The sequence below is a fragment of the Megalopta genalis genome, chromosome 4 (genome assembly GCF_051020955.1).
Source record: "Megalopta genalis isolate 19385.01 chromosome 4, iyMegGena1_principal, whole genome shotgun sequence".
NCBI classification, from domain to species: Eukaryota; Metazoa; Arthropoda; class Insecta; order Hymenoptera; family Halictidae; genus Megalopta; species Megalopta genalis.
In genome coordinates, this window is record NC_135016.1 from 5,947,376 (window position 1) to 5,968,882 (window position 21,507).

The 21,507-nt window shown below is 53.4% G+C and overlaps 1 protein-coding gene across 1 annotated transcript in view; it reads left to right on the top strand.

Moving 5' to 3' along the window:
- Nucleotides 1-1,646: 1,646 nt before the first annotated feature.
- The window catches only part of LOC143258730 (uncharacterized), a 114,990-nt gene continuing 95,129 nt past the window's right edge, over nt 1,647-21,507 (top strand). The window contains exon 1 of the mRNA XM_033474369.2: nt 1,647-2,602. The gene's annotated coding sequence lies outside the window, so the exon portion shown is untranslated. The remainder of the gene's footprint in view (nt 2,603-21,507) is intronic.

The following is a 21,507-nucleotide window of genomic DNA, read 5'->3' on the forward strand; positions in this document are numbered from 1 at the left end:
TTTTCCTTCGCCCGAAAAGTTACACGACCCCGGTCCAGCATCGGCAGTGGGTCAAGTTCGCGGAGCCGCCGCTTAAACTAAATCCGCTCGGAGGGTTCGGGGCGTGTATTAACTCACCTACGGCCGGAGCTAGTCGATAAATTTCTATAGCCGGTTGGGCCGGCGGGCACGAAAATCGCGGGACGAAAATCGCGGCTCGGAAACACGACTGTCGATTATTCCCGACGGCCGGCTCGAATTTTCCGATCAGGGAAGACTGTTCGGCGTCGGTCGATTACCGATTCACCGGGAATTCGAGCGAGCGCGAGGAGCCGGCCGTAAATTGGAAGCAGAAGCGGCCCGCTCGGTATGGACGCGGTTCGATTAAACGAATTTAAAATGGCGCAAGTTTGCCAACGGGCCCGGTAATTGCCAATTAAAGTCGCCCGGAATGAGCAACATTGTTCCGAGGCCTGTTGGTGCAGCCATTGAGCGTCGCTCGCGCGAGCTGGAACCGCGGCCGCCTCGGCCCGGCAAACCTCGAACGCGTTCCCATCATTTCCCATATATTCGGCCAGTTTTTCGCGTCGACCCTCGGACAACCGTTGAACTCCGATACGGAAACGTCGGCCGATTCCAGTCACGTCGGGTTCCCCGTCGCGCGAGCGCTCGAGCTCCGTTAAGACCGCGTTAGTTCCCCCGTTTTAATCCTCCGCCTTCTGCCCGCTTCCTGCGAAACTTCATCCTTTCTTCTTATTTTCAGCCGTCTTCGACATCCTCTTCCGCAATCCTCTAGTCCAGCCGTGGCCAGCGAGCTCTCCTCGCCCCGGAAGCTGCGGGCCATGCGACGCCGCGCCGCAGAAAGAAGACACCCTCGATCCTTTGCCGGTCCTGCATCGACGACGTCCGCTTCCTCTCCGCGTTACGGAACAATGTCTCGCGAGGCAAAAGCAACTCCCACGAGCGATCAACGGCGACCTACGAAAAGCCTTTACTCTGTCCGAAATCCTGGCGGAATAGAATTTGTCTTGGCTCGCCCCCGAGGTGTGGGCGTCGGTGTCGCGGGCATCGTTCGAATAACATTTATCACGGCAAGTTCCTCGAATGAAATTTCATTCGCGCGATATTTCCGACAAATTCGCCGGAGAAAATTTTACACGGCAAATACATCGAATCGATTCCTCGAATGTAAAATTGTATCCGAAACGTATGCCGAATTAATTCCTCGAGTACGATTTTATTCGTACGATATTTCGAACGAGCCGTTCGTAGAAAATTCTTTGCCGAGAAATATTTCGAATGAAATTCGATTCGTTTAACGTTTCGAACAGATTCTTCGATACGAAATATTTCTCTCGAACAGTGCCTTCCGCGAAGAGTTTCTCCGACGCGTTATCCGAATCAAATTTTAGTCGAGATACGTCTCGGATAGAATTTTGTCCGAGAAGCTCATTCGAAATGTGTCGCGAATGAAATATTATTGGAGATATTTCTCGATCAGAATGTTGTTCGAAATATTATTCGAGATATTATCCGTGATATTAATCGAAATATTATTCGAACAGTGCCGAACTCTTGATAGGCGTGGCTTCGTTGCTCCCGAAGCCAGAACAGCGAGCGTATGTGTCAATTCGCGGCGGTCCCAATTGCTGCGTCGCCGGTAGTGCCTGCGAGCCTCCATTCCCACGCGTCACGCTCGCTCCATCGTACAAAGGACGCTCGTGGTTCCTTCCGCTCGCCTTGGAATCGGTCGATCGATCAATTAACGCCGCGGGAACGAAACAAAGGAGCGGTTCGCGGATTCGTCTGGGGTCTACCGACCCGGAAGCGTTCGCCAATAACAGTGGGAACGCTGTCCGTAAAAGCCTCGAGAGTTTGATTCGCGCGGAGTAGGAGATGTTCCACGGTGGAATACGGCGCGAGCGGAGGAAGGAGGCGAAGGACAAAGGGACAGAGAGAGGAAAAATGGACGCGGCGTAGTCGTCCTCGACGTCCTCGTCGTCCTCACCGTCGTCGTCGCCGTCGTAGTAGTCGTCCTGGAGAGAAGTAAGTAGGGAGGGACGTAGAGGGGTAGCGTTCGGTTGGCCGGGCTGCTTCCGTGTATTCCGGGGGTGGTTTTGGTGCGCGCGCGCACCGGGGTTGCGCCGTGGTTTCATCTCAGTTTCGCAGCCTCCCTTCCGCGGTCCGCATCAGCTCTGGCTCTCGCCGCTGGCACAGAGGTGTGTCGTTTTATCCGCGTTTCTGTCGCCGTGTCGCGTCATCGACACCCTGTTCCGTCGATAATCCATCGCCTGGCCACTGCTCGGACGTTTCTACGCAGTCGGCGCAACCCTCTGCGAGGTGTCCGCTCCGTCGGAAGCGGAGAGGAAAATCTCGGAGGAGATCGCGAGACAAGTGGGAACTCCGTCGTCCTCGACGTGCAACTATCGCGCGCGTCTCTCCTCTCTGTCGCTATCTCTCTTCTCTCTCTCTCTCTTACTTTCTCTCTCTCTTTCTCTCTCTCTCTCTCTCTCTCTCTCTCTCAGTCCTTCTCGACCGGAGTATGTTAACGTGCGACAGATGATCCACCGACAATTGGCAGGACAATGGTGTGCGATGCGGAGCCTCCGACGCGTGTAACTTGGTAAGAATGCATTGGTTATTGCGCCGCAGCGTGTACCGATTCGGATACGGAGCCGTCCGACGTCGGTCCGACGGAGGTAGAGGGATTTTTCAACGGACCGGGCTCCCTGTCAATTATCCTCGGCGCTGGCAAATGGAACGTCGCCCGCCGGGGAACACCTTTGTCCATTGTTCTCCCGGGGGAACGGCATTAATTCCCGTGACCCAGCCGCGGCGGCCGGGTTCGGTAAAGCACCCTTTGACCGGCCTTGGTCCCGTCATTACGCGTAATGTAACTTAATCGCCGGGAAATCGGACGCTTTGATGGCCCGGCGGGGACGGCCTCGTCCGAAAGCGGAACGTCAAGACGCGCTCGAGGGTGGCCGCAGAGGGTGGCCGGGACGAGCGGCGCCGCGCCGCCGGAACGTATTGCACATGCAAATTGCGTCAAACTTGCACGCGAAATGATTTCACGAGTTTCGAACGAGTTTTCTCGCGTCCCGTGGAAGCTGCTTTGCTATTCAACGGCGGCTCTTTTTCTCGTCGAAGTGCGAGGAGGAGGGGGGGAAACTTTCTTTGTGCTCCCTGCTTGCTGCCGCAACCGTCGCGGAGCATCCGGCCGCGTACAACGATTAATTTCTCGGCCCCCCTCGGCCCGTCGACGGACCGCCGGCCATCGGAATCATTCGGGCAGAATGTAGTTTTGATAAAGGAGGCTGGCCTCCACTCGCGCGGGTCGTTTATAACGGCCGGCGGACGCGATGGAAACACGTTCGAACCGTGTTTCCTCTTTTTTCCGCGCGCCGCGGTCATTTATTAAACGGACGCCGATATTGACGCGGTTGATTTATAGTCCCACGGCCCTTCGCGAACTCTTGTAGCTTCGATCCGACCCGCGACCGATTCGTCCAGCCTGTGGATCGCCCTCGGAAAAGCCGTCGCAGCGGACTGACGGCTCCTAATCCGCCGCGAGATCCGAATAATCCGCCGGCGACGGCCAGTTGTTCCCGACAAAAACCGGCCTCGGCCATTCGACCGTGCACGGTGCTGATGCTGCCGCTCTCCGAAGAGACGTCGACGGACCGTCCGCGTAGCGATAACGCCGTCTTCGGCACGCGATGCAGCGAGAACGATCGCGACGAAGAGCAGCTCCGACGATCGCCGAGGAAATTCCAACGGATTAAGAACGACGAGAGGAAGTTCGGAGAATACGGTTGGCTAGAAATATTAAACGGACCTGCGGTAATGATAATAAATGGACTCCATCGCATTAACCGGCGCAGAGTGCTTCGATTGTATTCCGACGATGCTTCGAAGAAAGGAACAGGTTTCCCGGAAGAGACCGCGGCGGATGATGAAAGAACGTGGATTACGTTCAAAGAGGGTGCACCGTTATGAATATTAGACGGGCGAGCATCGGCGGCCGGGGGACGTTGGAATTCTCGGACAAGTGCTGGATGGAAGAATCTCGTAAAACCCGGGGAAACAGCTGTCGAAAGTCCGGCAGTGCTCTCGGCGAATCCAGCCCGGAATCGCTGGCAGGGGAGGACCGGTCCTCCGGACCGAAGTTAACAAGGTATCGCAGGGCCGATCGTTTCCGAGACAACCGTATTTTCCGGCTAATTGAGCCGGGGCAAAGCGAATTTCCATTAAACGATGCATCGACGGACGTCCACTCGTTTCAAATAATCAGCAGTCCCGGCTGATTGTCGACCGGCCGCCCCCGCGTCGCACGGCCGGCCTGCGCTCGCAATTACTAGATGGCCGATGGGGGAGACAATCGAATCCGCGCGTGCAGCTCGCGCCCGCCGTCGGCGTCGTCGTCGACGTCGACACGCGAATCGGGCTTCCGCGGAAATAGGGCGACGGTTAGCGAGCGAAGGCGCGCAACTTAATAAGCGAATAATTTTGTCCGCTTCTGTGCAGCCCCGTCGAACTCGGGGCGAACGCTCTTGGCTGGCAGGCGAGCGAGCATCCGCTCGAGTCAGCGCCGAAATAGACGGCAGAACGCATCAGGCCGCGGCGCTCCTTTGACGAATTACCGTGCCCCGCGCGCGGCCGGTTAACTTGATTTCTCTTCCGAGGAAAAGTCCGCGTTTTGCGGCCCAGGCCAGCCGTCCTCCACCGCGAAACGCCCCGCCTTCCGCAGCTTCAGCTCCGCGCATCGCTTAATGACTCGCCCGTACCTCTTCGCCCTTCTTTTTTCCCTCTCTTTTTTTTGCGCCCCTTTTTTTTTTAATTGCTTCAGCATTTTCCCCGTGTTCCGGCTCGCCCGGCCCGGCCACGGCCTCGTCCGACGATTCAGCCGACCGCGCTTTTTAGACCCGACCTCGGCGAAACTGCTCCGCGTACCTCGCCCCCCGGCCACCGCGCTCCCCGACAATGCGTCTACGCGATCCTTTCAAATTTCAATCCCGGTTGCCGATGCGCTGTCAAAATCCGCGGGCATCGGGGGCGATGCCCGGCGCGGCGCGCAAGAGGGAAAACGTCGAATTGTTCCGCGGGAATTCTCAGCGCCGCTGCTCGCCGGCGGAACAATGGGCGAAAATGAAAAGCGGACGATAAAAGTTTTTGCGGCGTAACGTGGAGATCGGATATTTATTAACGGGGCACGCGTACGCGGGGATTTGCGCGCGGGGGGTAGCGGCGGCTCATGAACAGAGACGCGTCGGCCGAGCGGACTCAATGGCAGCGGCGTGTACGCCGGATTTTCGAGCTCGATTTTTCGCGAACCGTGGCTCGGCCGAACAAAATTTGTTGCACACTTGTTTATTTACGCCCGGCCGATTCGTCGGACTTTCAGTCGCAGGCTCCGCTTCGGTGCGGCCCGCTCGAAACGGGCGCAACTCGCTCGAGGATCGATACGGAAGCGCACGGTTTTATGAGAATAGTTGCGGTATATTTTTTTACGTCGAGGACCCGGGATCTCTCCGCTACGGTTTCCGGCGTAGTAGTCTCGATGGTCCCGGACACGGCGAGCACCCAGTATAATTACACGTAGCGGTGACAGGGTCTCTCGCTCCGCGACGGAGCACCGTAAACAGTCTGATCGATTGATCGGTGTCCGTGCGGCGACGACGCGTCCGCTTTTATTTATAACGCTGACCCGTGGAAAGTTAGAAAACTGGTCGCTCGCGGCTCTCGTGCCAATATCCCCGGGTCTAATGACTCTTCGAAATGAAATTTTCCGGCGGGGCACGGACGCGTTTATCTTTGCCCGGCGCGCGCGCGCGCGAGCGTGGGGTGCTAGCGCGAGCGAGCGCCCGCTCCGATCGGCGGCTGCTACGGGTTGCAAACGACCGCGCCATAAATTTCCGCGGCGCCGATCCTCGTCGTCGTCGTCTCGATTCACTAACGGATCGAGCTTCGACGGGGGATCTCGATAAATGTTCGCATGTTAATGGCAGCCGGCGCGGCTCGGCGCTGGCTCGACGGTGCTCGGCGCACGCGTCGCGATTACCTTTGAATATTTCAGCCGTTCATTTGCCGGACGGAATGGCTGACCCGGATAGCTACGTGCGGCGAATCGGCCGCCGATTTTTTTTTCGGCGACGTGATTACCTCCGGCGATTGTGAGTCGGGCCAGTCGGGATAAGACACCGATTAGGCTCGTGGCGCCGGTTATTGTGCGGCGACTAATTATTGTGCCTTTGGTTCTCGCTTTCGGGACTCGTATTTTCATTATTTTTTAGTACTTGAATTGAATACGTTTTATTCGATACATGTAATACATAATATATAATAATATATATATCTAATATATATATATCTACCCGAACACGTGAATAAATATATTACTATTATTATTCTTATTATTATTAATAGACATATATCAATAATTATTATTATTATATACAAATTACTATTATTATTATTATTGATATATATCTATTAATAATAATAAGAATAATAATAGTAATATATTTATTCACGTGTTGGGGTAGAAAAACTCTTTGTTAGAGAAGAAGTAATAAGAAATAGATTTTATGTAGCAATCGCGCGAGTACATGCAAAGAGAGAAGAAAAAATAAAAGATCTAAATAAATAGAAATATATACACATATATATTATTATTATTATTATTATTATTAATACATATATCGTGTAATACATATAAGAAGAAAAATGCGAAAAAGTGTAGCAAGCATGATACTTGCACAGTAGATATAATAGATGCGAGATACAGAGATAATTATGCTCGAAAAAACCAGCAGTAGATACTCGCTAATCCGGACATTTATATTAACAATATTCCCGATATCCAAACGTTCTATCATAGCATTCTATTATCTCGAAACGTTATCACTTAGTAGAAAACTCGAACTAGAGATATTCACCTAAACGTTCGGATAAGAGAACAGAGAAAAGAAAGCGAAAACAATGAGCACATTACAGGATAGAGTTAAGATCGCGAATGAATCCCGAACAACCGAAATTGCGGAGCATTTTAAGGCAACTACGTAGACAGGGAAAAAGTGAACACAAAAGCGGCCGCGGTACAGAGTTCGCAAGAGACCGGATCCGAGTAATAGGTCAGGGTTAGTTGTCCGTCGCGGTAATACAACAGAATGGAACAACCGCGGCGCCAATAATAATAATGGGTTTGCGCGTCGGGTGTCTGCGCTCGTATTGTGGCCGCACAATACGCGAAACTGTGCCCGAGGAATTTCGCCGGCAGCCTCTAGCAGAGAATAACGAGCTTTGTCCCTGTCCCGGGCTCCTTCCGTCTTCTCCCGTCGGCCGCGCTCCGGCCGAGGCTCTCCCTCGCCTCTGATGATGCGTTTCATAAATTATTTAAATCAATCGCTATCCCGCCGGCGCCGGCCGCTCGCTGCGGGTTAATCCGCGCGGAACCTTCATTACTCCGGATGTATCTCGGCGGCGGAGGAGGAGGAGCAGGGTTGCGCCGCGAGGTCGATCGATAATCCTTATCACCCCGGTGGAGATTGTCGTGCACGCGGCCGACGACGATCGTCCGCGGGACCGTTTGCTTGTTTTCCGAGCGGGGTGCGGGGCGAACGGACGCCGGCCGAGAGATTATCGCGCCGCGTCGAGGGGGAAGTTCGAGTCGGTGCGCGGTGGAGGAAACAAGATCGGAGGGGTGGCCTCGGCGCGCGGCGGGTCGTGCCGCGCTCTCTTCGGCCGTGAGTGCCCCTTGACCTGCACTTCCTCTCTATTATCGCTCGCCGGGGCCGCAGCCCCCGAAACCGAAGGAACGTTCGACGCGCGCGAGATTGCGACGCAGCCTCGCGACGGCTTCGCGGATCGAGGGGTCCGCCGAAAGACGGACCCCTCGTCGCGGGGAACGTTCGCGGAAAAAAACGAGGCTCTTTGATGTGCAGAGAGCATCTGTTGGATCGTCACCCAGCGCAGTCAGCAGTTTGACTTAACTGGAACGAGCGGCGCCGAGTGGCCCTTGACCCCTTCTAACCACTTTCTCGTTGTACGATCATCCCCGAGTGGTCGTCTCGTGTTTAACGTTCTCTCGTCTTACGTTTCGCCGGGGCCCCCTCCCGCGGTCCCCGCGTCTCGAGCACCCCGATCCTTTTATTTAGAGTACGGCTGTACGCGCTCTTGAATTTTCGCGACGGGTTTCGGGAAAGATCGACGAATCTCAGTCACGATTCCACCACCGAGAAGCAACCGAGCAGCAGCCCCGTCCTCGAAAAGCTCCGACGTTTTTTCTCTAGAATGTCCTCGGTCGGCGCAGGTTTCTTGCTCCCGATACGAACGAAAGTCGGAACAATGGCTTCGCCCGACGCGGAAGCAGAGTCTCGGTCAGTGAATCCTTTCAGAGTTCGGGGGCGGCTGGGGCGGGGAACCGTCTGTCTCGCTCGCCCGCCAACGGATTCCACGGTGCCGCAATTTATTCCGCGGCTGATCGGCAGACAGCGCGTGACCAAATTGCGGAACGCGCGCCGGGGAAAACAGGGGGTTGCACGCGCGCGCGGGGGGTTGCCCGAGCTAAGACACCCGGCGCGCATGTATACCGGTCGTGTTTTAATACGAGCGTATAAAAGGCGAGCGCGATAAACCGTGCGAGAATTTACGGGTGGCGGACTGATTTATTTCGCACGGTGTGTTTAATGGTGTCTGCGAGCCAGGAGAGAAAAATGCAGTTCGCGGAAATCTCGGCGAGGCCGCCGGAGACGCCCCGGACGCCCGATACACACCGGAAAGGCATCCCGTAATTAACCGGGCCCGAGTAATTAATGGAAACTTCGGCGGGGGAAGTCTTGAACTTCTCCGGGGGGGATCGAACGGTTTCCGGAAAATATAACGGAACTGGAAACAGAGAGCGGAACGGCGCGGCGCCTCGTCCCCGACCCCGCTGTCGCGTTATTAATTTAATTAATACATTTTCGCCGGCTGCTTCTCTCTTAACTCTTTTTCTCTCGCTTACTTTATCACGCTTGCTTTCTCGCCCGCCATTCGCCGGCGCAATAAAACTGCTCGTTCGGATTCATTTAATTCCTGCGCCCCCACCCCCACCACGGACTCGTTCCTCGCGCGTAATCCTTTGAGTTTCACCGTCATATTAAATCCCGCGAAAGTAATACGAGTTCACGGCTTCCGCTGAATGCACGCCGCTGTGTTTCCAACGGCCGGGTAGGCGTCCGCGCGGAGCGCATCACGTTCCCATTTAGGGGCGCGCCGGCCACCGTTCCGAAGTCTTGACCAAGACGCGCGCGGCGCGTGCACTTTGCGGGCTGCGTGCACGTCCGACAAACTCCGAGCTTGTCTGGCAACCGGTACACGTGTTACTCGTTGTGTCCGACACTCTATTCCAAGGCGTTCGCCCCGGCGCCCGGATCCCTGATTATACACCGTCCGATTATCACCCCCGTTCCCCGAGCCAGTCCCGACATCCCCGTAGCCGCCGCCGCAGAATCCTCGCGCGGCCGTGCACACGAATCGCGCAACTAATTGCCGCGGAATTCTTCTGTGGGTCGTCGGCGCAATTTAACGGAGCCCGATACGTCGAACGAGGGTGGAAAAAGACGTTCGCCGGTGGGGTTTCAATTTGCCGGGCGGTGCGCGGAGGTCGCAGCGGCGACGGCAGCTTCGGTTCTCGTTCCACGGCGAATTCCGGGAGTCGATAATTGTCGCGATTACATCTCACGAGCGCCGTACACGAAATTAATCGAAACTAATTCCTGACCGAGCCTGCAGCCCCCGGCCCCCGCGCGCGTCCGCCGCGCGCCGCATCGTATTCGACCAATTAGACTCGGTTTCCTACCGATAACCGTAATTCGATATGCCCGCGGATCTCGTCGCTCGGATCCACTTAATAGGGCTTAGTCCGCAGCGACGGCGAAACTTGTTTAGCGAGTACCGGCGACCCGATTGCTCGAGACACAAACCGTGGATCAACCGCGACGTTTGACGAGGCTCTTACCCCGAACTTCCGTTAAACGGGTTACCGGGCGGGGGTGAGGCCGGCGGGCGGGCCCCCTACGGAAAACGACGTCGATAATTCCCGAAGAATGGAACTACAAATTGACCGGGAGCAGGAAGAGGAGGATGAGGAGAAGAAGGAGGACAGGGGTGGAGAGACGGCGAACAGAGGGGACGGAGACGAAGAAACAGCGCGACGGCAAACATCCAGTTTTTGCTGCGCAAGCGTGCGAGCATTATCTCACCCCCCAATTCCGTGGAACACGGAGAATACGCGAGGGAAAAGGGTGATTGGCAACACGGTTACGAGGCACGACACGTTCGCAACTTCGGGAGGAACCCTCGGGCGCCCCGATCGAATCGTCGGATCGGGCGACGAAGTTCCGTCACCTTCGATTTTAAAAGAGCCGCATCGCAAGGCGGGCCTCGCTCGCGCGCGACCCACTGCCGCCTCGTGTTCTCTTCCCTATTTAATTGCGGATACCATCTCGCGATCCTTGGAATTAATTGAGACACCTTGGGCGCTGCCAGGAGTTGCGAAACTTCCGATGGAATTCCGGCGTAGTCACGCTGCGCGGGTCCCGTGATCGATACCGGAATCGCGTGCGCGTTTCGACTCGCAATCGCGGGTCGAAATTTTCTTGCTTTCTCTCTGCCTCTCCCTCTCTCTCTCCCTCTTTCGCGCTCCGTTCTCTTTGTTTTTCCGGAGCTTTCCGACATCGGGAAAATATAGAGGCGCCGAGGGAAATGGGAGCGGTGCGTTTTCGCAGACGCTTGAGGAGTCCCGGAATCTCGTTTGGCTGCGAGGAAGCGCGCTATTCGATACGCGACGCCTTCTCTCCTCTCTTCGTTCTCTCTCTCTTCGTCTTCCTCCGGTTCTCTCGCTCTTCCGACGCTTTTCCTGCAGCCTCGATATCTCGTCGCGTCTCTCGCCGATCGAACACTCGCAACGTTCCCGGCCTCCGCCGCGAAACGTTTGTTCCCGGCGAAGGCCGCGCGCGCGGCCTTGTTCGCCGCGTTCCTAACACGGTATGTATTCCGCGGCGATCCGACCAGCTCGCGCGCGGGACGGGGCTTTTGCAGGCCGCGTTCTGCCGGCCCGATGGAATGTCAGTTTGATTTAGCGCGCCGGAGGCGAGAGCTCCATCCCCGTCGAATATTTTCGCGCGGGGCTTAATCGGCCCGTTCTAGCGTTATTTACCCCGGAGCTTTCGTACCGGAACTCCATTCGAGCTGTACCGCGCGCGCCCGTTCCTCGAACACGCCGAAACCGCATTGCCAACGCGATCGCGAAAACTCGCGGAACGGCGGAACGCCGCGGCGCCGAATTTACACGCGATTCGATTAAAATGCGGTTCGAGGAGCGAAACAATTTTGACGACTCGATCGGCCGGCAATCAAAGTGCCAACGGAGCCAGAGCCGCTGCGGCCCGACCCGGCCCGGCTCGGCCCGCCGGAAAACGCAATCATGGAAATTGGAAAGACGAGGCGCGGGGCCAGCCCCTTCCGCCGCCGATAACATAAATTTCCAGGCCGGCAAACAGTTCGTTCGCCTTTTGACTGGCGGGCTGATCCGCGAATCGCGCCGACTCTCGACAGGATTCTGCGCCACGGGCTACGCGGCCCGGCGGAACGTTCTGCCGCGATGATCGCTGCCGGCGTGTTTTCCAGCGCGGAGAAACGCGGCTCCGTCGTTCGCCGGGAACGCGGACGCGACGCGCTGGCGAGAGACAAATTCCCGCGGAGAAGAAGCCTCGCGCGATCTCGCGAGCCGCGCGGGGAAGTTCCGGCGGACGCGGATCTAGGCTACGGCGGGGTTTGATTCGTCGACCGTTCGCGTTTCCCGCGGGAGTTTCGCTGTTTTAACTCGGCCGAACAGGGCCGAGCTTCTGGCCTTTGCGGCGGCGGGATGATGCTTGGTGCCGGGGGCTATTAATTATTGGAAACTCGAAAGTCTGGCCACCCGGACCGGCCGTCGGACTTGCTCGTTTTTCCGTGGAAAAGCTTCGGTATCCGTCTTTCGGTGCCGCTCGATATTCGAGCATAAAGCTCTGTAATTTCCGGCCCGCGTACCGCGCCGCCTCTCGCCGCCCCTCGGCCCCGCCGTCATGCCGAATGGATTTGCATCGGCGGTATGCACAATGGAAACACGAACCGGCGCAACAAAGCACGCGATAACACCGGGAATCGTAATTGCGATAGGAGACGACGGTCTATCGGGATAGACGTTCACCTGCTCGCTTCGCTTCGCTTCGACTCGCCTCGGCCCGGTTGCTCGGCTGCTCGCCGGCCATTGTTGTCGCCGACGAGCGGCCGGCTCGTGTGTGCCGATCGGCGAACTATTACGTAAATGAGGCCCTGTTAGCCGTGAGAACCCGCAAATTAGTTGCTCGCAAATTGCCTCCATCTTCGGGCCAGCGTTTTCGGAGGCGAGCGGGCGAGCGGCCAGTCGCCTCTCTCGCTCTCTCGTGTTCTCTACGCGTTCTCTATCACGCTCTCTCTCTCTCTCTATCTCTCTCTCACTCTCTCTCTCTCTCTCATGCTCTATCGCTCTCTCGTTCTCGCGCTCTCTCTCGCTCTCGGGGTTTCCGCGTCATTTACCCCAACGAAAAGGAATGGCGCGCGGAAGCTCGCTGCGAGCCGAAGCTAATACTCGTAGCTAGACCGAGAGAGCCCTTTGTTCCCGCCGGTGACTCTCCCGATCCGCCTGGATCCCGGATTTCTCTCGGGCGTCGACATTCTTCTCGGTTAATACCGGCCGGGGGAGCGTCATTCAGCTGGTAGACACGCCCGGCGCATCGTCTTTCCGGATTTACATGTTGCGGGCGAAGTGCATCAGCTCGGCGACGCGGCGCGACGCGGCCTCGCAAATTCGCAAACTCGCTGGAGCGATTTATCAAGCGGGAGGACTCGCGCAGATCAACTGCCGTCCGTCTCCTTTCGGCGAAATTTCTGTTTCGCGCCGCTGCGAGCAGTTGCTTTTCCACGATTAACCCCCGGACGACGGAACATTTTCACAAATGTGCTGTCGACGATGTTTAAGAACGATTTCGAGCTTTGTTCAGCAAATTTTTCTGGATGTATAGGGCTATCGAAATTGAATGTCGCATCTTTAAATTAAAAGGAAGCGCCAATTATTTGTGTTGTTTCAGGTTTCTTCATTTTAGTGGAAAGTCCATTGTGTAACGTTAATTCAGCTTTTCCACGATTAACCCTCGGATGACGGAATATTTTCACAAATGTGCTGTGTGTCGGCGATGTTTATGAACGATTCCGAGCTTTGTCGGGCAATTCTTCTGGATGCATAGGGCTATTGAAATTGAATGTCGCATCTTCAAAGTGAAAGGAAACGCAAATTATTTGAGTTGTTTCAGGTTTATTCATTTTAGTGGAAAGTCCATTGCGTAACGTTAATTCAGTTTTTCCACGAGCCCGACTCGTTACACCCAATTTTCCGTTGCATTATTACAGAGTTGGGATTCTATTTCATTAACAGCGGCTATGATATTGTTTTTTTTTATTAGTAGATCGTTTGTGGTTTGTTGACGTGAACATTTCTTTTTGGAAAATCCCGTCGGAAAAATAACCAGCGGATGCATGATTTTGCATCGCACGATTTTGAGGATCAGCTGATGTCTCCTCCTCGAGAAATCAGGCGTCAGTTGAATGTTTGTAATAATATTCAACAATTTGTTCACGTTGCTGCATAGTGTACCGTTCCGTGTCGATTTGTTTACGATAAATGACCACGCGTGTACAGTATAAAAAATAATGCAAAAATGGACAATTTAGGAAGCGGAGGTACGTTTATTCGAGTCTCACGGCTCGCTTCTTCTTCCCATTTCCCATTTTTGTTTCCAATTTTTTTCATTAGTTAGCATTAATTAGGGAGAATTTACTGTATGTTTAAAGACTATTAGCCAATGTAACCTATTAGCCATTCTGCTGTTCCTAGTACAATATCAATGTACAGTAAACTCTCCCTAATTGACGCTCAGTTTGTCCTCAAAAATGGACAATTTGGGAAGAGAAGATGCGATTGTTCGAGCCTTTCGGCTCGTTTTTTATAGTTACCGATCGTCAACAACTATAGAAACGAGCCAAAAGGCTCGAACAATCGTATCTTCTCCCTCCAAATTGTCCATTTTTGTTCCCAAACAGAGCGCCACTCAGAGAGACATTACTCCGACTTAATTGCCACAAATTGAACGATCAAGCGATCGATCTAAACATTGTTGGGCCAAAATTGACCCAGCCCCGGCTGGGACGAGTTAATACGAAAACGGGCCGGGGTCTCGCAGCCTGTCGCGGTTCATTTCGCGCACGCTGGTTAAAAAGATCGGGATCGCTACAAGCCCCGGCTGATTAAATAACAAATGGCGGCCGGCCGTGGCGCTTTTGTCGTGGCCGAGCCCCGACGAAAATTCCCGTTTGCAAAGGGCACAATGAATCCCGTCGAGTTTGTAATTAGCGCCATTAAGCCCCCGAAAGGGTCGGGTAATTGAATTGGTCATTGATTACTTGAAGCGCGGGCCCGCGCGCGTTGCTCTCTCCGGCGCGGCGGCCGATCAGAAATCCGTGGATTAATTAATGCCGTTTGTTGTTCGAGAAATCCGAGCCGAGCGCGTTACGCGGGGGGTGGAGGAGGAGGAGGGACCGCGTATCCGGCGTTCTTTTTCCCGCGGCCGGCCGAACCGGCCCCGTTGTTCCGCCGAGGAAATAGAATATCAACGGCGACGGACCACGCGCGGTGCCGATCGGGCTCGGCGCCGTTCCCCGAAGGTGAAGGTGGCCCTGGCAAAAGTTAATTATGAAGCCGGCCGCTGGCTACCGGTATCGGGGATCAAAGTGAAAAACGCGGCCGCGTTCTTGCCTGGGCGGAATTTATTCAACGGGCAAATTAATTAACAGTTTAACGAACTAATAGCGGAGAGAGGGACGGAGAGAGAAAGAGAGAGAGAGAGAGAGAGAGAGAGAGAGAGAAGGAGTCGCCGACCCCGAAAGTTCGCGTTTCAGTCCGGTGGGGGCCGATAGCCATTTTTGACCGGCGCTGGAACGAACTGCCGTTGCCACGGCGGGCGCCGTGGGCGCCGGTTTAACGAACCTAACGGAATTAATGCCGTGAAAGTTTCTTATTAACGCCGCAGATGCGGCGATCCGCGTCTAGCGGCCGCGGCGGCGCCGCGCGGCAGCCGGTTGCGAACGCGAAAGGCCGAACCAGCCGGGTTCGATTATGCAAATCGGCGAAGCGGCGCGGCCAGAATCACGGCAGAGTTACGTAAGGCAGGGCCGGCGAGACCGTAACAGCCGTGGCGACGCGAAAGAATCAGCTCCGGAGAGGCGGCCGGAGAGCGGACTTTTCATCCGCTTACGTCCTTCGCCGTCCGACGCGGCGCACAGCTTTAAGCTGATATTCTCCGCGAAGATGCATGACGTACCACCGGCCCACCCGACGGGTAACACAGCCAGCCGGGGAATGTAAATTTTCATTAAAATCTCGGCTCACGAGCACCCGCCCACGTTCCAGCGGTTCCGCGATCCTCCCGCTGATTGCGAGCTAGGCGATGTTCCCTTGATTACACGGCCGGAACCCGCATATACCCGTCCGGGATCTTTGTCACCCGCGTTTGCCGATCAAACATTTTCTTTATCAATCCGCGGGATTAGCACTTCGACTTCGCTGATCGAGTTTAAAAGCTTCCGCGGACGGCCGCGAGCCACCGAGTCCCGACATCGGCGTCGAACATTGTCGGGAAGTGTCCGATCGAGTTTCCCGGGGCGTACGAGATCGTACAATTGAAACTTGTGCAAAGAAGAATGGGCTCGAGTTTCCGGGAGAAGAATGATAAGGGAGGGATTGCCGTGGAAACACGTCGCGCTGCCCTATTAACGCTAGAACTACAGTAATGTCTCCCTAATTGACGCTCAGATTGTACACAAAAATTGAGAATTTCGGAAGGAAAGATACCATTATTCGAGCCTTGCAGCTCGTTTTTATAATTGTTGACAATTGGTAACTATAAATAATCGTATGAATAATCGTATCTCCTTTTCCCAAATTGTCCACGTTTGTGTAAAATCTGATCGTCGATTAGGGAGACATTACTGTATTATCAAATCGGTAAAAATGATGAATTTCTGATTGTTTCTTTTACAGTATCCGACGCTGCGAAAATGTTTACGTCAAAAATTGTTATATTCATTCGAGCATATGTTACAATAGAAAGCGTAGGAAGTTCAAACAAATTCAATTTTGTCGTTTTTATGAAACAATATGCATGGTCGCGTTCAGGGCTCGGTAGTTCCAGTGTTAATTGGTACGAGAGGGTTGAATAACGTTTTTTGGGGTGGTATATGTCAAGGTTATGTCAAGGCGAACAGAAATAAACGCTCAGATTGCGCAGAAAAATGGACAATACTTGCTGCTCGTTTTTATAGTTATTGTTCGATTGAAGTCGATTTTGACGACGCAAGTCGTCAATTTGTTGAAGTGTTGCAGTGTTCCGTTATGAACGCTAAAAATATCAGTATTATTCCGAAGAACATCCCCTCGGTTGAATACAGATTTATCCCTTTGCGCACCAAGGCGTCGCTAGAAATGGTTTCATCGCAAATAATTTTCAATATCGAAATTCTTTACATCGAAATTGTTTCAAACGTTCATATTTAAAAGAATTGTATCTATCACAGGACTGGCTTTCATTTCCCACGAATTTCCTCTGATTACAAATCACCGAAAATGGAAAAACTGTAGTACCGGAAAACCATCTTGGATTTAGTGATAAAATGTCTCCGCCTGCAAAGGGTTAATATCGACTGAAAATATTGGCGACCCGAGTCCAACGACTTCCTGAAGCGGGAAGCTTCGCGAACTGAAGCTTCAGTACCTCTAAAGCTTCCTGAAGACGATGAAGCGTCTTCCGCAAGGATCTCCAGCTTCCGAAGGTCTCTCGAGCCGCGTCGAACTAGCTCCTCGCCGAAGCCTAATTTCCCGGAGTTTCTCGCCTCGCGGATCTCTGGAGAATGAGCCAGCGTCGAGACGAGAATAGGCTCGAATGTCCCATATCGCGCGAAAGAAACTCTGCGAAGACGAAGAAGAAGAAGAACGAGCGAAATTGGAGGGTTGAGGGGAGGAGGAGGTGGAGGAGGGCAAGGATGAAGGAGGTCGCAAAGGAGCACAGGTGTCGCGTAATCACCGTTACTCCGTCGTTCTTACGTCGAATCGATGAGCTGGCACACGGCAGGGGTCTAATAAATTATAACCGGGAGCAGCAGGCTGGCGGCAGCTCCGGGCTCAGGAATTCCGTTCGCGACAAAAGAAGAGCTTCCCTCGGCGCGGCTCCGCGAAACTCGTCGAATCGCTTTTCAATCCGATTAATAATTTCGCCGTTGCGCGCCGCGGCTGGCTCGTACGCTCCCGTTCCGTCCCGTTCCGTTCCGTCCCGTTCCGTCTCGTTCGGGTTCATTATACGTCGTCGGGCTGCGGGGGGGCCCGGAGCGGATGCATCCTGCGCGACAACCACGACGAACGAGCCCGGGGCTTCTCGCAGGAGTGTCCTCGATGCGACCGCAGTGCAGTCGCAGTTTCAATGCGCTGCGCCAATTAATGCGGGGCCGTGTTCGAACTGTCGATGGCCCGTGTTAATAGCGTCTCGGCCCGGCCGCCGAGTACCAATTATCGATACTAAAGGTCGAATTAAAACCGCGTGTCCCAGCTAACAGGCTTCCGAGCAGCGCTTTTAAACTTTCCTCCGCCCGTGGAAACCTTTCCGACCGGGCCCGATCGTTTCGGACGCAACGTTTACGATTCCCCCTTTGGACCGAGCGCCCTTTGTTGACCCGGCGTAATAGATATTTTTTTAAAACCCCGTTCGCAATTCGGTTTCCAGTGTTGCACGCGTTCGGATATCCCGGTCGGTGACCGAACGACGCACGGTTTGGAGCGATCGCGGCGACAAACGCGGTGGAGGAAACATTTTGTGTCTCAAAGTACAATGTAAATACGCGTTCTTGTGCAATGCGAATATCTTTGTACGATGTAGATGTGTGTTCGGGTAACGAACACTTTGAACCAAACGCCTTCGATGAAACACCTCGTGCACGACACTCGCGAAACGAACAACACCCGCTAGTCGAAGGCTCGAATCGCGCGATTTTTACACAGTTTTACAGCGTTCCAGGTTCAATTTTGAGAATCAGAAGAAACTGTTGCGTTTCCAATAGTCTATAAAAGGTGTCCCAAAAATGTCTTGCAATCTGCAAATGGGGGATTCCTGAGGTCATTCGAAGAAACTTTTTCCTTAACGAAAACGCAATCCGCGGCTTCGTTTGCGAGTTATCAACGAAAAACACTGGCCAATAAGAAGCGAGCTCGGCTGCCGCGAGGCGGCCCGCTCAACGAGCGCGCGAAGCCAAGTTATGCTGATTGGCTCGACCGTCTCGCGTCAGCTGATCTCGCCTCTCATTGGTCCCTGTTTTTCGCTAATAACTCGCAAACGAAGCTGCGGATTGCATTTTCGCTAAGGAAACAGTTACTTCAAATGATCTCAGGAATCCCCTAATTCCGGATTGCGAGACATTTTCGGAATACCCTGTATAATGCGACTGTAACGAACGCTGTATCCCGTCGCTGCGTTCGTATAATTAAGAAAGAAAATGAGCACAAAAGTGGCAGCGCGATAAATAGAAGTAGCAGTCGTTTGCAAAGTCGCAGCAAATTTGGTCGTCGTGTAATTTAAAAACATAACAGACGACGATATTACTCGCGGACGATTTCGAGATGGGATCCTCTGCTCGCCGCAAAAATTAATAAGCGATAAAAGGGATCACGGCAAATCGGAGGCCACACTCCCGGCGAACCGTACATCCGTGTTCACTTTTTATTATAGCAATATTTTAGTCAAATGACTTTTCACCGCGTTCGGCGTGCAACGGCGCCGGCGCGCGGCGATGGTTAGGCGGAAATCTGGGTCGCCGTAGCTTATTCGTCGTCGCTCGGACTTTCCTCGGGTTTTCGGCGCGCCGCGATATATCTCGTTTGAATGACTGGGCGCGAACGAGTTTTCCGTTCGAGGATTTATCGCGGTCATTGTACCGAGCCGAAATCTCCGAGCTGGCCGCCATGCCGCCGCGGCGGGTTCCAAGCGGAAAGAGAAAGAGAGAAAGAGGAGCGCGCGGCCGGAAAACCGTGGACGCGTGTGGGCCAACGAGCAGAATCCTCGCACGCGGCACGCGCGCGTTCGTTCCGTTCGAAACTCATGCTTATGAACAATTTACTCGGAGCCACGGAAAACTGTTAGCCGGGTACAATGCCGCGCTAACTATCGAGCAAGTTTAATTATCGAGGCGGCCGGCGGTGGGCGTCGCGAGCCTCTCCGAACCCGGCCGGCCTCGGCGCGCAGGGCGCCGTTCTATCACGAAATTGGCCGACCGTGGCCGCCTCGAATCCGAGCTGGATCTATTGCGAATCAGTGTCGCCTTCATGGAGGACGGATGGCCCATGGAAATCGAGGGATCAATCCCTGCCGGGCGTCGATCGGAGCCTCGTTCCGCGATAGCCCGGCCTGCTCGCGGCCATTTACAGTAATGTCTCCATTACTGACGCTCAGATTGTCCACTAAATTGGATAATTTGGGAAGAGGAGATACGATTGTTAGAGCCTTGCGGCTCGTTTTGATAATTGTATCTTCTCTACCTAAATTGTCCATTTTTGTAGACAATCTGAGCGTCGGTTAGAGAGACATTACTGTATATACAGCGTATCCTGTTTATATGATGTACAGGGTGCTCCGGAATAATGGGAAATTCCGGAAAATAAGAGATTCCGAAGATCATTTGAAGTAACTTTCTCCTTGGCGCAAATGCAATCTGCCGCTTCGTTTGCGAGATATTAACGAAAAAACGGTGGCCAATGAGAGGCGAGATCGGCTGGCGCGAGGCAGCCGTGCCAATGGGCGGAACTGGGATATTTTTAGCAAGAGTAAACATAACATTTACAAAAAATCGATCTACACTCGCATCCCAATCTATCCCGGAAATCAATCCTACTAGTCTCAGTAACTGGTCCCAAATTTTGCTATGGGCCTAGGTGGACCAGTTACTGAGACTAGTAGAATTCGTTTTCCTGATTTTTGGGATCGGTCCCGAAAATGAATTCTACTAGTCTCAGTAACTGGTCCACCTAGGTCGATAGAAAAATTTTGGACCAGTTACCGAGACTAGTAGAATTCATTTTCGAGATTTTTGTCATCTGTCCAGAAATCAATCCCACTAGTCTCAGTAACTGGTCCACCTCCGCCGATAGCAAAATTTTGGACCAGTTACTGAGACTAGTAGAATTCATTTTCAAATCTTGTGGTCAAAATCTGTCAATTAGAGAGACATTACTGTAGATCGAGTCCGGGCACCGAAGGACTAGAAACGCTCGGGGAAACTGTGACCGATTCGGAGACAAAGGATTGATGCGCCGGCTTGCTCGTAAATCCCCGTATCTGTAAGCTTTTAGAGGCCGTGGCTCAAAACAAGCCCGGCCGATGGAGTAATCCTTCAGTTTCTGGATAAATGAATTTGAGAACCGCGGCGCCGCGATCGCCGCTATAAACCGTTCCGTGATTATTTCTCCGCTCGCGGCGCCCGTCGAGTAGGGACGGGATCGAGTTCAATACGCACCCGCGAACCCGAGTCAATTTCAATAACCAAGTTTCGTTTCACGGGATTCGATTACAACCCGAAAGCAATAATGGCTCGTCGATTATACTGAAAATGCATTCATTCTGGACAAATCGATATCGAACTAGGAAGGCGAGTAGTTCCAGGGTTCGAAAAGATGCTCGCAAGGGGAATTCTTGAATCGGGAATGGGTTAAAATTGTAGCGCGTATCGAAAACACCAGAAAAGCCTGATAGGAATTTTCAAAATGGGCCGCGATGTTCCACCCTCACGGCTCGTTTTTATAATCATCGACAATCGTCAACTATAAAAACGAACCGCAAGGCTCGTTCAATCTCTTCCCCTCTCCCCAAATCGTCCATTTTTGTTTACAAGCTCAATAGGAAAATCGGGCAGAATTTACTGTACTTTCCAATGGAATGAGTGTACAATTTGTTTAGATCGTAATTGATCTGGACGATCGAAAATTCTCCATTTTTGTTTCCAAGCTGAGCATCAATTCGATAGAATTTACTGTATGCTGTACTCGATTCCACCTCCGTATCGAGCCACCGACTCGCGATGGAGTCGGCTGTATCGGCCTCTGCGACGATAGATGACGAATCGCGTGAATTTAGAGCGACCCCTGAATCCCCAAACAAACGGATTTGATAGCGCCGTTGCCATCGTTCCCACGGATCGTTCCGAGATTATTTCTTCGCGCGTCCTACATTGGTCGTGCCCGCGGACCGTGTACAGTAATGTCTCCCTTACTGACGCTCAGATTGTCCACTAAAATGGATAATTTGGGAAGAGGAGATACGATTATTCGAGCCTTGTGGACAATTTATGACTATAAAAACAAACCGCAAGGCTCGAATA